Raw genomic sequence first — 16,394 nt, 5'->3', positions numbered from 1 at the left:
GTACTATTTATTTAAAGATTACCACTCAAATTTGTCAATGGGGTCACAAGGATAAAACATTTTGAAAGTAAAAATGTGGAGTGATATTTATGTGTATGGATTGTACAGTGACTCGCCTGCTTAAATAAAAAAATTGTGATGTTTTTATGAAATTGCTAATTACCAATTGCAGTGGCAGTGCGTCCATAAGGGGCGCATGGGCGACGCCCCCTCTCTCCTGGCACCGCTCTATCACCATAGATAGATTCATACATTGCATGAATCTATCTATGGTCGCCGCTGACACCCCCTATTCAGGTGTTCGGCCCCTTTTTGGGTGCCAGGCATCTGAATTACAACCATAGGCTCTAATAGGCATCCAAAAAGGTGAACAGCGGGGGCCATGCTGAGCGCTCGCTGTTCACTCAGAGTTGTGTTAGCAAATTTGCTTTGCTAACACTGAACCGCCTCTCAGCCAATCAGGTGCTTGGGTCTGTTACCTGTCACCTGATTGGCTGAAACGTCAGGCGCTGTGATTGTACGCCTGATAGAGAGGACAGAAGAAGACATCGAGGAGCATGCAGGACACTGCCGCTGACCTGCTGCGAGACACAGTGGCAGCATTTGATGGGGCACAGTAGTGGCAATTGATGGGCACACTGGCAGCATTTGATGGGGCACAGTAGCGGCAATTGATGGGCACACTGGCAGCATTTGATGGGGCACAGTAGCAGCAATTAATGGGCACACTGGCAGCATTTGATGGACACAGTGTCAGCAATTGATAGGCACACTGGCAGCAATTTATGGGCATAATAGCGGCAATTGATGGGCACACTGGTAGCAATTGATGGGAACAGTGTCAGCAATTTATGGGCACAGTAGCACCAAATGATGGGCACACTGGCAGCAATTGATGGATAAAGTAGCTGCGCTTGATGGCACAGTGGCTGCATTTGATGGTCACAGTGGCTGCATTTAATGAGCACAGTGGCTGCGTTTGATGGCACAGTGGTGGCAATTGATGGGCACAGTAGCTGCGTTTGATGGGCACAGTGGCTGCGCTTGATGGGTACAGTAGCTGCGTTTGATGGGCACAGTGGCTGCGTTTGATGGAACAGTGGCTGCATTTGATGGCACATTATCTGGGTTTAATGGGCACAGTGGCTGCATTTGATGGGCACAGTGGCTTCGCTTGATGGGTACAGTAGCTGCGTTTGATGGAACAATGGCGGAAATTGATGGGCACAGTATCTGTGTTTGATGGGCATAGTGGCTGCACTTGATGGGTACAGTAGCTGTGTTTGATGGCACAATTGAGTTCTCACTTTCTGTGTTGCTGGGACTTTCTGGGGAAGATTTACTAAAACTGGGGCACCCAGAATCTGGTGCAGCTGTGCATAGTAGATAATCAGGTTATAGGTTTTTTTTTTTTTTTAACCACTTAAGCCCCGAACCATTTGGCTGGCCAAAGACCAGGCAACTTTTTGTGATTCGGTACTGTGTCGTTTTAACTGACAATTGCGCGGTCATGCAACCTGGGTCCCAAACAAAATTGACATCATTTATTTACCACAAATAGAGCTTTCTTTTAGTGGTATTTGATCACCTCTGCGGTTTTTATTTTTTGCGCTATAAACAAAAATAGAGCGACAATTTTGAAAAAAAAAACAATATTTTTTACTTTTTGCTATAATAAATATATAATAAGTGTTTATTGATTGGTTTGCGCAAAAGTTATAGCGTTTACAAAATAGGGTATGGTTTATGGCATTTTTATTAATATTTTTTTTTTACTAGTAATGGGGGTGATCAGAGATTTTTATCATGACTGTGACATTATGGCAGGCACATCGGACACTTTTGAAACCATTTTGGGACCATTGTCATTTTTACAGCGATCAGTGCTATAAAAATGCACTGATTACTGTAAATTTGACACTGGAAGTGAAGGGGTTAACCTGTAGGGGGTTCTGAAGGGGTTAAGTGTGTCCTAGAGACTGATTCTAACTGTTAGGGGTGTGGCTATGTGTGAAACGTCACTGATCGCTGCTCCAGATGAGAGGGAGCATTCGATCAGTGACATGTCACTAGGAAGAAAGGGGAGATGTTGTGGTTACACTGACATCTTCCCGTTCTTCAGATCCGTGACACGATCGGGGGACACTGGCGGCAAAGGGGTACCTGTACGCCAATTTGCCTGTCTGTGCCATTCTGTCGATGTAAATCTGCGTGCAGCGGTCCTTAAGCGGTTAATCAAAGCTTAATTAAACAAGGTGAATTTCCAAGCTGATTGGCTACAATGCACAGCCCTGCACCAGATTTTGAACTCTCCAGTTTTAGTAAATCCCAAATGTCTCTCAGCACTCCTTTAGCAGGATCACCTGGAGAAGAGAGGTGATTAAAATCCCAGATAGACTCAGGATTGTACAAGCAACAGCTAGAGGTATATGGAAAAAGGGCATCTATTCTTCTTTAGATTAGCACTTATGTAGGTTTTCAAGCTCCTCTCCTTTCCTAGTAATCATGAAAAAAAAACATGGGAAGAAAAAAACATACATCTAGATGAAGTCATAGCTAGTGGGAGAGTCTAAATGCACTGATGACTGAAATTATTAGACAGATATAAGGTTCTGGCATTCTACAGTTTGCCAAGAAGGCCTCTGTTTGTCTTTGGCATCCTAGCTATAGAGATGTAAGAAGTTATAGTTTTTACATGATCTTTTACTGATAAGCCTCGTACACATGACCGAGGAACTCGTCGGAAAAGACACATCATTTTCCTCGACGAGTTCCTTATTAGGCTTGTCGAGGAACTCGACAAGCTTGCTTTGCGTACACACGGTCAAGACAAAATCTCCTCGTTCTCAAACGCGGTGACGTACAACACATACAATGGCAGGGGAAGTTCGATTCTACTGGCACAACCCTTGGTGCTGGTTTTTCTAATCTCATGTTACTGTGTGTTAAGTAAAAGTTTGGTTGGAGACGATTTGCACTTTTCAGTCTGTTACAGCGTGAAAAATGTGTTATCTCCATTACAAATGCTACTTTTACTCCAGTCTCATACTTTATTCTGAGCATGGGAGGGTTTCTTAGCATACACATGCTCAAGTTTCTCGTCGAAAACCAGCCCGACGAGGAAATTGAGACTCCCGTCGAGGAAAAAGAGAACTTGTTCTCTTTTTTTCTCGTTGAGTTCCTCGACAGTTTCCTTGATGAAAAACATACACACGACCGGTTTCCTCGGCAAAAAAGCTCTCCCACCAAGTTTCTTGATGGATTCTGTCAAGTTTCTCGGTCGTGTGTACGAGGCATTACAGTATAGTTTTGTTATTTATTGCTCATCATACTCTTCTATTTAGGTTCTGTCCCTTTACCTAATTTTTTAGAGGTCTGTCCTCACACAGCTTTTATTTTTAGATGCCTGCTCTCTGTCTCTAATGGCAACTTGATTTGCAGAATAATACAGAGTAAAGCAGCTGCAGTAATTACATGTGCAAGAGAGAAAAGAGATTTTGCCTCGCACATGACAGCATCATTGAAATGAACACATTTTTATATTTTTCACTAAGGTAAGAGAACAGTCACTTTGAGCATACTTGTCTACTAATAAATCAACCCCAGCGTGTACAGTCAGAGTTTGAGTCAGTGTGGCATAATCTGACACACTTGAAATATCTTCCCAGAGCTACAACATATGGAGAAAGTTCTTTCAAGAGAAAGGGAGAGCTCATCTTGGATGCTATAGCAAGGATATAGGGTTATTTAGAGAAAATTAAGTCCTATGCGCCATACCCATCTATAATCTGGTATATAAAACCAACAGGTGGCGAGTTAGGTTAACTTTCTCACATTTGTATTTTTTTCTTTACCTCTTCTTTTAAAATAGTCTGATGTTTAGGCCCCTTTCACACTGAGGCGTATTTGAGGCGTTTTAGCGCTAAAAATAGCACATAAATAACGCCTGAAATACTCCTGCCCCAGCATTCTCAATGTGAAAGCCTGAGGGCTTTCACGCTGAGGCGATGCGCTGGCGGGAGAAGAAAAAATCTCCTGCAAGCAGCATCTTTGGAGCGGTGAGAGGAGCGGTGTGTATACCGCTCCTTCCCATTGAAAACAATGGAACACCGTGGTAATACCACCCGCAATGCGCCTCATTAGTATTAACCCTTTTTCGGCCGCTAGCAGGGGTTAATACCGCACCGCTAGCGGCCGAATCCCGACGCAATTCCGTGGCAATTGCAACGGTATAGCGCCGCTAAAAATATCGGCGCTATACCGCCACCGCACATACTGCCCCAGTGTGAAAGGGGCCTTACAGTTCTCAAAAGCCAAAAGTTTCAAAAGTTGAAATGTACACTCGCACACACACAAATGAGTCAGAGGACTTACCCTGATCCCGCTCACCTCTTCAGATGACTCCATCCAAGATCTCAAACAGAAAGTGTGTCTGAAAAAAATAAATAAATTATGTGCTCCCTTTTAAAAAAAGAAAACCTACAGTAACACCACAAAATATTTTGGCAAACTTATCTTACCAGATCTACCCCTCCTACCCCTTCTGGGTAATGCCTTGTTCCTTCCAGGACTAGGATCCCCTGGTAACTTCCAATGATGGCATTCCCACAAATGTCATTATATCCACTTCTTAATTGATGATAGCACCACATACATTAGGGCTTTTAACTAATTAAACACTGGCTCTTTTCCATCCTTACTACCAAGAACCTTTCAAGCCAACTCTCACTTTTTGGGCATATCTCCTATCACAAGCCTCCCTCTCCCAAATTAATTTCTCATCATCCCATCCCATCATCTACTGCCTATTTAATAACTCAAATATTTACATCAATCATACTTATATTTCCAAGTGGGAGAAGGATTTTCGGTGCACTAAAACTAGGAAAGACTACATACAAATTTAACTGGATACAAATAAAACACTGGCCTGCCACCATCCTTGCTACCAAGAACCTTACAATCCAGCTTTAACTTTTTAAAAATCCCTTTTTCATACGCCTCCCTCTCCCAAATGCATCTCATCATCTACTCCTTATTAAATAACTCTAATGTTCATACTAATCATAGTTATGTTTCCATCTTGGAGATCGAAGATCGCAGATTTGCAGTCCAGGGACCTCGCCTGTGGAATGCACTACCAACCACCATCCGACTGGAGTCGGACCACTTGGCCTTCAGGAGAAAGATTAAAACCCATCTCTTCTGAGGTCAAGGGGTTCCTTACCCATGAAATGGATACAGCGCCCAAAGGCGATTCAGTTTGCATGTGTTGCGCTTTATAAGTCTCTCACTTACTCACTCACTCACAAGCGGGAGAAAGATATTCAACTAAAACTACAGAAGATTTGATACAAATGTGGTCTACAGTGGACATTTGTTCCATTAACATAACCACAACTTAATCCACGTTCAAGACTGTTATGAGATAGTAAATGGTTCCCTTGCAATTGTCACATTTCCACCCTTTTCTTTCTGGCACATGCTTCTGTGGCTGCAATGCCTCAAGCATGTTTGCTGGACCTGTCCCTCATCCCTGTAGGTTCCAAACTTAAGGTCCTGTGCTGGGTGTCTCTGATGTCCTCCAATGTTCTTCTACTTCTCCTCTTTCTTTTCCATACCTTTCTTTCCTGCCTTCTCCTTATACCTTACCTCCCGAGTTTTGAGGTAATATTACCTTTTTTCTTTAATCTTTCGATTTGAAGCAGACTAACCTATACATTAGCATATTTTGGCTACTGTAATACCAGCCATCTTACTCACTTTCAAACAGCCACAGAGCACCTTTGCAGCATTAATTTTTGTTATTAATATTCACAGGCTCTTGATATGTTCAAACTTGCTTCAATGTTATTGGGTTGCTATATTCCTTGCATGTACTTGTGCATTGGTTACATTCACCTGCTTTTTGCACTACTACTTGTACTTTAAAAGAATTTTACTTTCAAAGACTTTAAAGCAAATAAAAAAAATATAGCGTATACAATTGCAACTCAAGTCATATTGTAATTGAATGTTATTAAAAGTTACCTTTCCTTTTCAATCGGCAACACTATAATTTTCTGTAAAATGCAATGCACAATGGCTTCCTGCTTGTGTGATTAGCTTACTTATTTTCCCAGAAATCCGCACTAGGATACAAGTCAAATTTTTGGCATCCCTTGCAACAAAAATACATTTTTTGGTGAGATACCCTCAAAGGGAAATCACCTCTAAAGGGATGGAGGCCTTGCCAATTTTCTAATTAGAGCCATGTAGGTGCAACAGCTGATTGATAATTATAAAACTACTTGCATACAGGCAAACAGCTATTTCTTCAGAATAACAAACCATTGAAATCTACAACAAAGTTTGTTAAAATACTTGCAATGTTCATACAGTAGATCACCCAGAGGGAATGTTTTTTTTTTCTCAACAAAAGTGGAGTCACTCTTTTATAAAACATCTATTGAAAGTGGAACCCCACAGTATGCTGTGGATCCTTTGTTAACGAATGTGTGTATATATATATATATATATATATATATATATATATATATGTGTGTGTGTGTGTGTGTGTATTTTTTTTTTTTACTAGAAATTCATTTTTGACAAGCAATAAAACAAGTGAACTGTACAAGAAAGCGAGACTGCAAAGAAAACCTGACTGAGCTTCTAACCTTAATACATTGTACTATACATTGTTTTTGTTTCTGTCTTTGTTCTTATTTATCTCATTCCAACACTTTTGGATTTCAGGGTAAATTTATCCAATCGGAAAAGGTTCCAAGCATTCTCCAATATAACCAAAAGAGTTGAGCTTCCCCTACTCTTAATTGTACACTCGTATCTTTGCAAGTTTTTTTTTTTTGTAATAACATAATGTTACTGATCACTAAGGAAGTGTATTCATAACATGTTTAATAACTATTTTTATATTTTCTTTTTTAGGCTGCACAAGTTGTTCTTTAGATGTGCACACATGTAGCAAAATAGGTAAGTGATATTCTATTTATTTTTGTCATCTTGTAAATATTCTAACCTTAACAGTCCCTAGACCGCAATGGCTTACTCTACTGGTCATAAAAACATAAACATTTTTTTTAGCAGTTTCAATGTATACTTATTTTTATTCATGCAAGTGCGTACTTTTCATTGATACAGTTGTAAATTATTCTGAGACATTTGATTGTGTACTGTAGATGAATGTTACCCTTTGAAGACTTCTTTGCTTGTACAATATTTAATATCATACAACATTGACTAAATAGATTTGCAGGTTAATACATTTCCAAAGCAAGACTTGATGGCTGTTTTGATTTAAGCACAGGACTTTTCTTTTTTGAGCTAAAACGGTACTTGTGGATCCTGATAAGGTAGATTTTGAGAGTTAATTTAGTGTTGAAGTTTAAGCTACAAGTTAGAATGTTAATATTAGGGAAATTATGCTTGGTGTATGGGCTTGGGCTATGTTAAGATTAACCAATATTTTGTAGTGTTGGAGTTCAAGTTAAGAGTTAATTGCAACTTTTTCATTGGGCTACAGTTATGGGGTAATAGTTAGAATTACATGTTAAGGGTTACTACTTGTGAGTAATTTAAAATGAAAGTGGCCACATCGCATTGCCCCCGCCACATTGCATCTCCTCCATCACAGCTCCCCCGCCAAATTACATTGTACTGCCCCAGCACATTGCTTCGCACCCCACCAAATCGCATAGCCCCACCAAATCGCATTGCCCCCCTGCCACATCGCATTGCCCCCACCAAATGGCATCTCCTCCATTGCAGCGCCCCCTCGCCAAATGACATTGTATTGCCCCAGCACATTGCATTGCACCCCCACCAAATCGCATCACCCCAGCAAATCACATTGCCCCCCGCCAAATTGCATCTTCTCCATCGCAGCGCCCCCTGCCAAATCACATCGTATTGCCCCAGCACATTGTATCGCACCCCCACCAAATCGCATCGCCCCAGCATAATCGCATTACCCCCGCCAAATCGCATCTCCTCCATCGCAGTGCCCCCACGCCCCCTAGCACATTGCATCGCACCCCCACCAAATACTGAGAAGCGGGGTGGGGGGCTTCGGGGGGTTGACGGCTGCGGGACATTTAAAAAAACGGAGAAGGGGGGGTAATCGCGGGTTCCGCGATAGTCGCGATTCGCGGGACATTTAAAAAAAATGGAGAAGCCGGGGGGTGGGCGCGGGTGCCGCGATTCGCGGGATAAAAAAACAGAGATGGGGGGGGCGCGGGTGCCACGATTGCCAGGATCGCGGGACATTTAAAAAAATGGAGAAGCGGGGGTGTGCGGGGGTGCTGCGATTGCCGCAAACAGGGTAATTTAAAAAAAATGGTAAGCAGGGGGGGCAGGGGAGGTGCTGGCTGCCGCCGATCACCGGTGAGAAGTGGCTAATGGAGCTTTACTAGCATCTGGCTCCATGGTAACAGGGAGGACATGACATCAGCTGCCCCTCTAGGCATGAATGGCCAATAAGAAACGGGAGGGCGTGGCTTAGGGAAATCGGTGCACAGCAAACAACTGCCTTCTGGGCTTCATGCCAAACATCTCCCAGGAGGCATTGCGGAGGGGGGATGACTCGCTCAGGGCTCTCGCCGCGCGGGAGGAGATTTATAAGACTAATAAAACTGTGAGGTTTTTTTTTTTTAATATATGCCAAATTCGTTTAAAGGGACTGAGCAGCAGGGGATGAAGAGGAGTTGAAAAAGAGGGTGGAACTCCACTTTAAGGGGAGGATGGAATGAACATTTTTAAGACTAGGTAAAAAAAAGTATTAGCCTCTACTACCACTTTAAGGACTTGCAGAGCTATGGTTAAATTAAATGTTTAATTAAATTGTTTGTTAGAATTCCCTGTTAGTGTTGTATTTAGGGCCAGTGATAAGTTGTAGGTCAGAAAAGTTTTCCGCATTTTTTTTTCATTTCAGTTTGGTACCGATAGCTTCACCCACTATGTCTACAATCACAAAGGTAACCAATGCCAAAAATCCACTTAATGTTAGGTTGGCTCCCAGTGTTTAACATTATTTGCATGTTACATCTTAAAAGAGGAACTGCAACACAAAATAAAAACCTTTAATTACTGCCCATTTTAACACATAAACATACTGACAGCAAACATTGGTGAGCAACATCTTCCCAATAAACTGTTGACTTAATTTGTTGCTTTCATCTGCAATTGGTAAAATCATTTTAAAAATTAATTCCTTAATTGATTATAAAGTCTATTTTTCTGTAAAAATAGCAAACATATTATACTTACCTAGTCTGTGCAGTGGTTTTGCACAGAGCAGCCCAGGTCCTCCTCTTCTCTGGTCCCTCTTCAGCTCTCCTGGCCCCTCCCTCCTGTCCAGTGCCACCACGGCAAGCAACTTGCTATGGGGCACTGGAGCAGAGTCACCGATCACTGTGTCCATTCAGACACAAAGCCCTGGGTTGGCCTCTGCCCCCCCTCTCTTCTGCTTTACTAACTGACTTTGACCGCAAAAGGAGCCAATGGGGCCACTGCTGTGTTTAAGACAATCAGGAGGAGAGTCCCGGATGGCCGAGGAACCCATGAACATTACTGGAGTAAGATAAGGCTCAGATAAGTATTAGGGGGTGCTGGGGCAGCTTAATGTATAGAATGATAGGAAAAGGGAAGGCGGTTTTAATTCCCCTTTTCCTGATGGGAGCGTGGCAGCAATGGGCAGTTTTAAGTTCCCCCTGGGAGCTCGTGGCTCTCAAGTGTGTCTCCTAGGGACTTGAGTGGAAGAATATCCATCTGGGAGCCCGCGCCGCTCCTGGAAGAGGAAGAAATTGAGCAATGGGAGGAAGTTCTGAGTCAGAAATGAAGAGGCGGTGTTACCTCTGCAGCTGGGAATGATTCAGCAAAGACACTCCCCTTCACTATCTCAGTCAGCGACAGTCAGAAGCACTGGGCGGTCTTCTCCAGGCTGAAGCAGAGCAGTGGGGGGCATGGCTACAGGCGCAGCAGGTCGAAAGGAGTTACCGGATACTCAGCAGTGGGCACGGCCGGAGGCGGCGCATTGGTACAGGGGCCATTCGTAAGTCAACACAAAGAGGTATCTCTATGGCAACGAGTGTCGCTGATGGAGGTTAGAGCGGGGTCAGCAACAGATAATACAAATAATACAGCTCCTATTGTGCAAGAAGGCAGTGGGAGTGATAAGGCAAGCTTGGTTATGACTATATCTCTCCACCATCCACAGCAACAGGGGATTAGTGAGTCATCTTCAATTCCTATTGTATCTAATATAGCTGAGCTATTGGCTAAGTTAGCTAAAGATATTCAGTCAGCTAACAGCCAAGCTCCAGCTATGCCAACTTATGCCACTCTGCAAAATGATACTACTGCTATTGGAATCTGGGGTTCATCTAATAGAGTTTTGGCTAATGGCGTTCAGCCTATTCAACCTACTTTAGAAACATGTGTTTCCTCTTCTTATCAAACAGAATTTACCCGAGACTTGTTTAAAAGAGTCTATTCCATGTGAACTCTCTCCATTAGGGTTCCATCTATGGAAATAAAATAAAATAAAATGGCGCAGAGAGTTTATAGATATTTTGTCATTGCTTCCGTCTGCCAAAGATTTTGATTGTTAAATCTGACAAAAAAAGAAGATGAGGATGGACGAAGACCTGTGACCATGTCATTTACCAACTTGTTGCAGTCCTTCTATATTTTTCAGGAATTGTGTGTGAAAAATTTCCAGAAAAAAGCACTGGACTTTTCCAGCATTTAGATATTGTTCTTGAGGCGTTTAGGAATTTTGGTGGCACTGCTTGGTTTTCAGTTGTCAGTAAACCCTTCCTTGAAATGGGGAGTAAAAGACGTTGGCCTCTGCCTCAACCTTTTTCTCCATCAAAGATCAGTTTATGCCAAGCAGAACCCAGATTCTCAGCCCATGAGCAATTCCATATATAAAAAAAGAATTTGCTTCAACATTTTGTACCAGAACTCATCCAGTATCAAAGTGTTAAAGAAAATGTCCGCAGCTAATCAGCAACCAGGGAATTTTTCAAAAACCATTAACACCAGTGAAATGGCAAAATATGCTCCCATGGCTCCAGGCCTTTCCAGTCAAGTTGATGCCCCAGCTACTAATTGAAGGTTTTCAAGATGTTTTTTTTTGTTACCTACTTTCTATGTTAATTGCTGCATCTTGGTCAACAATATTTAGTCTGTAGAGAATTTTGCAGATATTATTTGTGAAAAAAATTGTAAAGAGGTTAATGAAGGTAGGATGGAAGGTCCCTTTAGATCCCCACCTTTTCTTAATTTTAGGATTTCTCCTTTGGGCATTGTCCCTAAGACAGAAAAAAAACCTCTTTTAGATTAATACATCATCTGTCATTTCCTGAAGGACAATCTCATAATGACCAGATTGATGATAACCTTGTGTTAGTTACTTCAAAAAAGCTTAGATGTTTAGGAAAAGATCTCTCAGGGCGAAGGCTGATGTTAAATCAGCCTTCCACCTTCTACCAAAATGATCCATTATGCATTAATTTGTTGGGTTTTTTCTTTCAAGGTAACTTTTATTTTGATAAATGTTTACCAATGGGGTGCTTGCTGTCTTATTTTTATTTTGAATCATTTTCTTCTTTCTTAGAATAGGTGGTTCGTACAGAACCCGGTTCCCAATTTATAATACATTACTTTTTTCTTTGGCTTTTAAGAAGATGGCTTGCCCCTCAACTTGTCTGGAATTCTTAGGTATCACTATCGATACAAATTTAATGGAGTTCAGGCTACCTGAAGAAAAGATAAACAAGCTCAGGGTTTTGTTATTAGTTATGATTTGTAAAAATAAAAATGTGTTTTAAAGAAATGCAGTCACTACTAGGTCTTTTGGCTTTTGCATCTAGGATTATGCTAATTGGAAAAGTGTTGTCAAGAAGATTATATCTAGCAATTTCTGGTTTAAAATCCCCCTTTGCTCATATTAGAGTTACACGTGATATGAGGGAAGATCTATTGGTATGGCTGCAATTTCTTACATAATTTAATGGTGGGGCTTTGTGGCAAGAGGAATTTATTTTGGATAAAGATGTTTCTCTTATTTACTGACTCAGCTGAGTCCTTTGGTTTTGCTGCAGTTTGGGGGTCCCATTGGTGTGCTGAATGTTGGAATCCCAGCTGGCAGGGTGAGGGTTATTTGAAAAACATAGTTCTACTAGAATTATTTCCAATTATTGTGGCTCTGGAGATTTGGTGTCACTAGTGACAAAGGGAGTTTTGTATGTTATTAACTGTCTATCATCCAAGTCTCCACCGGCCATTGTCCTTTTGCACCATATGCGTTTCAAAGGTCTAAGTTTGAATATTTGGTTGAAGGTGATTCATGTGGCTGGGAAGGACAATGACTTGGTGGACTCATTATCTCACCTATATGGATTGTTTCTTCCAGCTGTTTCCAGATGCGAACCAAGTGGGAATATCATGTCCACCCAATTAATGGGACCTTCTTTAAGGTCCATATCTGAGTGTATTAAGAATTCTATGGCGCCTTCAACCTGGGCTGGATATCATTCAGTCTGGTTGCTATGGCTTTCTTTTTTTAATTCTATCCAAGAACCCGCTGTTTTTTTTCTGAAGGTTTGGTGTTGTTATTTTTTTTTTTTACTAAGTAATATTCATGGTCATATGTGCAGAAGACCTTGTCTGGAGTTTCATTTTTTTTCTTGAACTTAATAATTGACCTTCTTGTTTACAATATTTCTCAGTTAAACAACCTTTAAAAATCTACGAAAACCTATTACTCCAGATATTTTGATTAAACTTAGTTCGGTAACTGGGCAGGGTTGTTTTTCTTCATTTGAGTCAGTACTTTTTCAAGCTGTATTTTCTGTTACATTTTTTGCTGTGCTTAGAATTTCTTAACTGATTTTTATTCAAGCTTCTGATATTATTTCTGATACAATGGTAAAAATATATATTAGTTGGTCAAAAACAGACCAATTGGGAAAAGGAAATTGGATCAATCTATACAATAAAATAAAAATAAAACCCCTTTCGGGTTTTTTATACATGAGTCAGGTTCCCCTCTTACTAAATATCAATTTATTTGCGTCTTTAAAAAATGCTTAAAAATTTAGAATTTACATTGTTCTCATCTCACATCTAATTTGTTTAGAATTGGAGTGGCTACTGAAGCATCAAGGTTAGGATTAGATGCTAACATAATAAAGAAAGTGGGTAGATGGAAGTCGGACATGTATTTATTATACATACTTCCTAATCATTCTTTTTGATTTGTTGCAGGTAAATTTCGGGTAATATGGATTATTGGACATTCCTACATCTTTTGGTCACAACAGATAGCTAAGAAAAGAGTTTATATTGAAAATGTAGGTTTGAATCCAAATAAGTTTAGGGTTTTTTGGAGTGGTACGAGAATTATGTTGTCTTTGCGTCACACTGTTATTGTTTTCTCCGAGGTGGTTCAAAGGTTGAGGTGGCTTTATCCTCCTTCAATGCGCCCCTTGGAAAAAAATTGAAAACAGGAGAATAGAGCAGTGGCTACATTACTTCTAGGTTTAGGTATTTTAGCCTTTAGGCATGTGGAGTTAGAGGGTTTGTATATAAAGGGTTTGTATAGAAAGGATGGAAATTAATTTATCTGAAATTGGGACGGATGTTTTTAACAGAGACTTGAATTCTTGTGTTGAAATGCCCGGGTGCGGGGTTCTGTGGACAGGTGGGTTTAGCCCACCTGTCTTTTGGAAAGTTATTGAGTATGGGATATATTATAGTCATAGTGACTAGGTTGTTTAAAGTTTATATATTTGATTATTTTATGATGAATTAATATATGTTTTTTAACCTCTTCCATACCGGGCAGTTATACACCCATCCATACCGGGCCTATTCTGGCACTTCTCTCCTACATGTACAAATCATAATTTTTTTGCTAGAAAATTACGCAGAACCCCCAAACATTATATATGTTTTTTTAGCAGACACCCTAGGGAATAAAACGACGGTCATTGAAACCTTTTATCTTGCACGGTATTTGCGCAATAATTTTTCAAACGCCTTTTTTTGGGAAAAAAATTGTTTCATGAATTAAAAAAATTTAAAAACAGTAAAGTTAGCCCAATTTTTTTGTAAAATATGAAATATGATGTTACACCGAGTAAATAGATACCTAACATGTCACGCTTTAAAATTGCGCACACTCATGGAATGGCGCCAAACTTCGGTACTTAAAAATCTCCATAGGCAACGATTTGAAATTTTTTACAAGTTACCAGTTTAGATTTACAGAGGAGATCTAGTGCTATAATTGTTGCTGGCACTCTAACGCACGCGGCGATACCTCACATATGTGGTTTAAACGGCGTTTACATATGTCGGCGGGACTTGCGTGTGCGTTCGCTTCTGCGCGCAAGCTACCGGGGACAGGGGCGTTAAAAATTTTTTTTTTTATTTCTTTTTTTTTTTTATATATTTATTTCTTTTTTTACACTTTTTTTTTTAATTTTTTTTTTTTTTTTATCACTTTTATTCCTATTACAAGGAATGTAAACATCCCTTGTAATAGGAATGTGTGTGACAGGTCATCTTTATGGAGAGATGCGGGGTCAATAAGACCCCACATCTCTCCTCCAGGCTGTAAAGCATGAAATCGGTGAAAAAAAATTCACCGATCTCATGCTTGTGGTTGCTTAGCAGCCGCAATCGCGGCTTTGTTTACTTACGGGGACCCGGGCGTGACGTCATCACATCGCGCCCGGGTCCTCCGACGGTCATAGAGATGACTGGTGACCATCTGGTCACCAGTCATCTCTATGCTTCCTGCGAGCGCCGGACGATTCGTTCTCCGGGCCCCCGATGGCACGGGAGAGCCCGGAGAAGCACCGGATGGCGGCGGGAGGGGGGGATGTCCCCTCCCGCCGCCTGTAAGAACGATCTAGCGGCGGAACCGCCGCTATGATCGTTCTTACGTTGTGCAGAATCGCCGGCAGTTTAGAAGGATATCTGAATGATGCCTCTAGCTGCAGGCATCATTCAGATATCCACCCGGAAAGCCCAGGACGTCACATGACGTCCACTCTGAACGGCAGAAGTTCTTTGTGGACGTCATTTTACTATGGGCCGGTAGGGAAGTGGTTAAACCAATAATAAACAGCCGCAACCTTATCAAATCCAACACTTGTCTGCATTTTTTTTATTTTAAAGTTAAGTTTGTTATTTAGGCCTCGTGCACACTGGACATTAAAATAACGTTATAAAAATGCCAGTAGCTTAACAGTGAGTTTTTCAACTTTTTTCAACCTTTTTCAGCTTTTCTCAATGTTTTTTCAATAGCGTTTTTTAGCGTTTATTAGCGTTTTTCCATGTTAGCGATTTTTAGCATTTTGGTTTAAGATATTTTTTTTATTTATTTTTTTCAATTAATCAAAACCGTTAAAAAAAACGCTGGTGAGTGAAGTTTTTGAGCGTTTATTAGCGTTTATTGATGTTTATCAGCGTTAGAGCATTTTTACAGCTGAAAAACCTCTCTCAGAACCCACTAGTTTTTTTATTTTTTTTTTACTGCTCAAAAACGCTGCTGCCCAAAACTGCTGATATCAGCCTATTTATTTTTTGTTCCATTTTTAAGTACAGAAATCTGTTTAAAAAAATGTTTCTATATATTTCTGTGTTTGCTGTTGTTGTTGGTCAATAGGATGGTCCTACATTTTGTTGCTGTCTCCTTCAGCATTTGAAGCTCCCTGATGCTTGATACTTGTGCACTAGATAGTCTTGTTGTTTTGCCCTTTTTATCTTTTTATCTTTATTCTCTTATTTTTCGTTGACGTTATTCCTTCTTCTTCATCTCTGTCTTGCGTGTAGTCTCAGTTTTCTTCGTTTTGTCTTTCAATTTTGCTCATTACAAGGTATAAAATGATGATGTTTTAAAAACTAATGCTAATGCTGCTGGTCCTCTCAGTGCAGGAAGTTTCTTTCACTCTGTCTCTTTCTGTCTCTCCCTCTCTCTGTGTTTCTCTTTCATTCTCCTTCTCTCTCTTGCTCTCTGTCTTTTTGTGTTTTTCTTTTTGTCTTTCTCTATCTCTTCCTGTTTCTTTCCCTCTGTGTCTATTTCTGTCTCCCTCTCTGTCTGTCTCTTCCTGCTTCTCTCTGGGTTTTTTCTGTCTCCCTCTGTCTTTCTCTTTCTGTGTCTTTTTTTGTGTCTCACTGTCTCTTTTTGGCTATCTTTCTCTCTCTTTCTGTCTCATTTTCTCACTCTCTTTCATTCTGTCTCTGTTTTTCCATCTCTCTTTCTCTTTTTGTCTGTCACTCTCACTCTCTCTGTCTCTTTCTCTGTCTCTTCCTGTCTTTCTCTTGCTATCTCTTTATGTCTCCCTTATTGTCTCTCTTTGTCTTTTCCTGTCTCTCGC

At 40.7% G+C, this 16,394-nt stretch overlaps 1 protein-coding gene across 1 annotated transcript in view; it reads left to right on the top strand.

Annotated features, from left to right (window-relative positions):
• CDH12 (cadherin 12) overlaps positions 1-16,394 on the top strand; it is a 1,098,816-nt gene that overhangs the window by 323,478 nt on the left and 758,944 nt on the right. The window contains exon 3 of the mRNA XM_040353560.1: positions 6,931-6,975. The gene's annotated coding sequence lies outside the window, so the exon portion shown is untranslated. The remainder of the gene's footprint in view (positions 1-6,930; positions 6,976-16,394) is intronic.

This window comes from Rana temporaria, chromosome 5 (genome assembly GCF_905171775.1).
Source record: "Rana temporaria chromosome 5, aRanTem1.1, whole genome shotgun sequence".
Classification (NCBI taxonomy): Eukaryota; Metazoa; Chordata; class Amphibia; order Anura; family Ranidae; genus Rana; species Rana temporaria.
The sequence above is the reverse complement of the archived record's forward strand: the minus strand, read 5'-3'. Positions and strand labels throughout refer to the sequence as shown.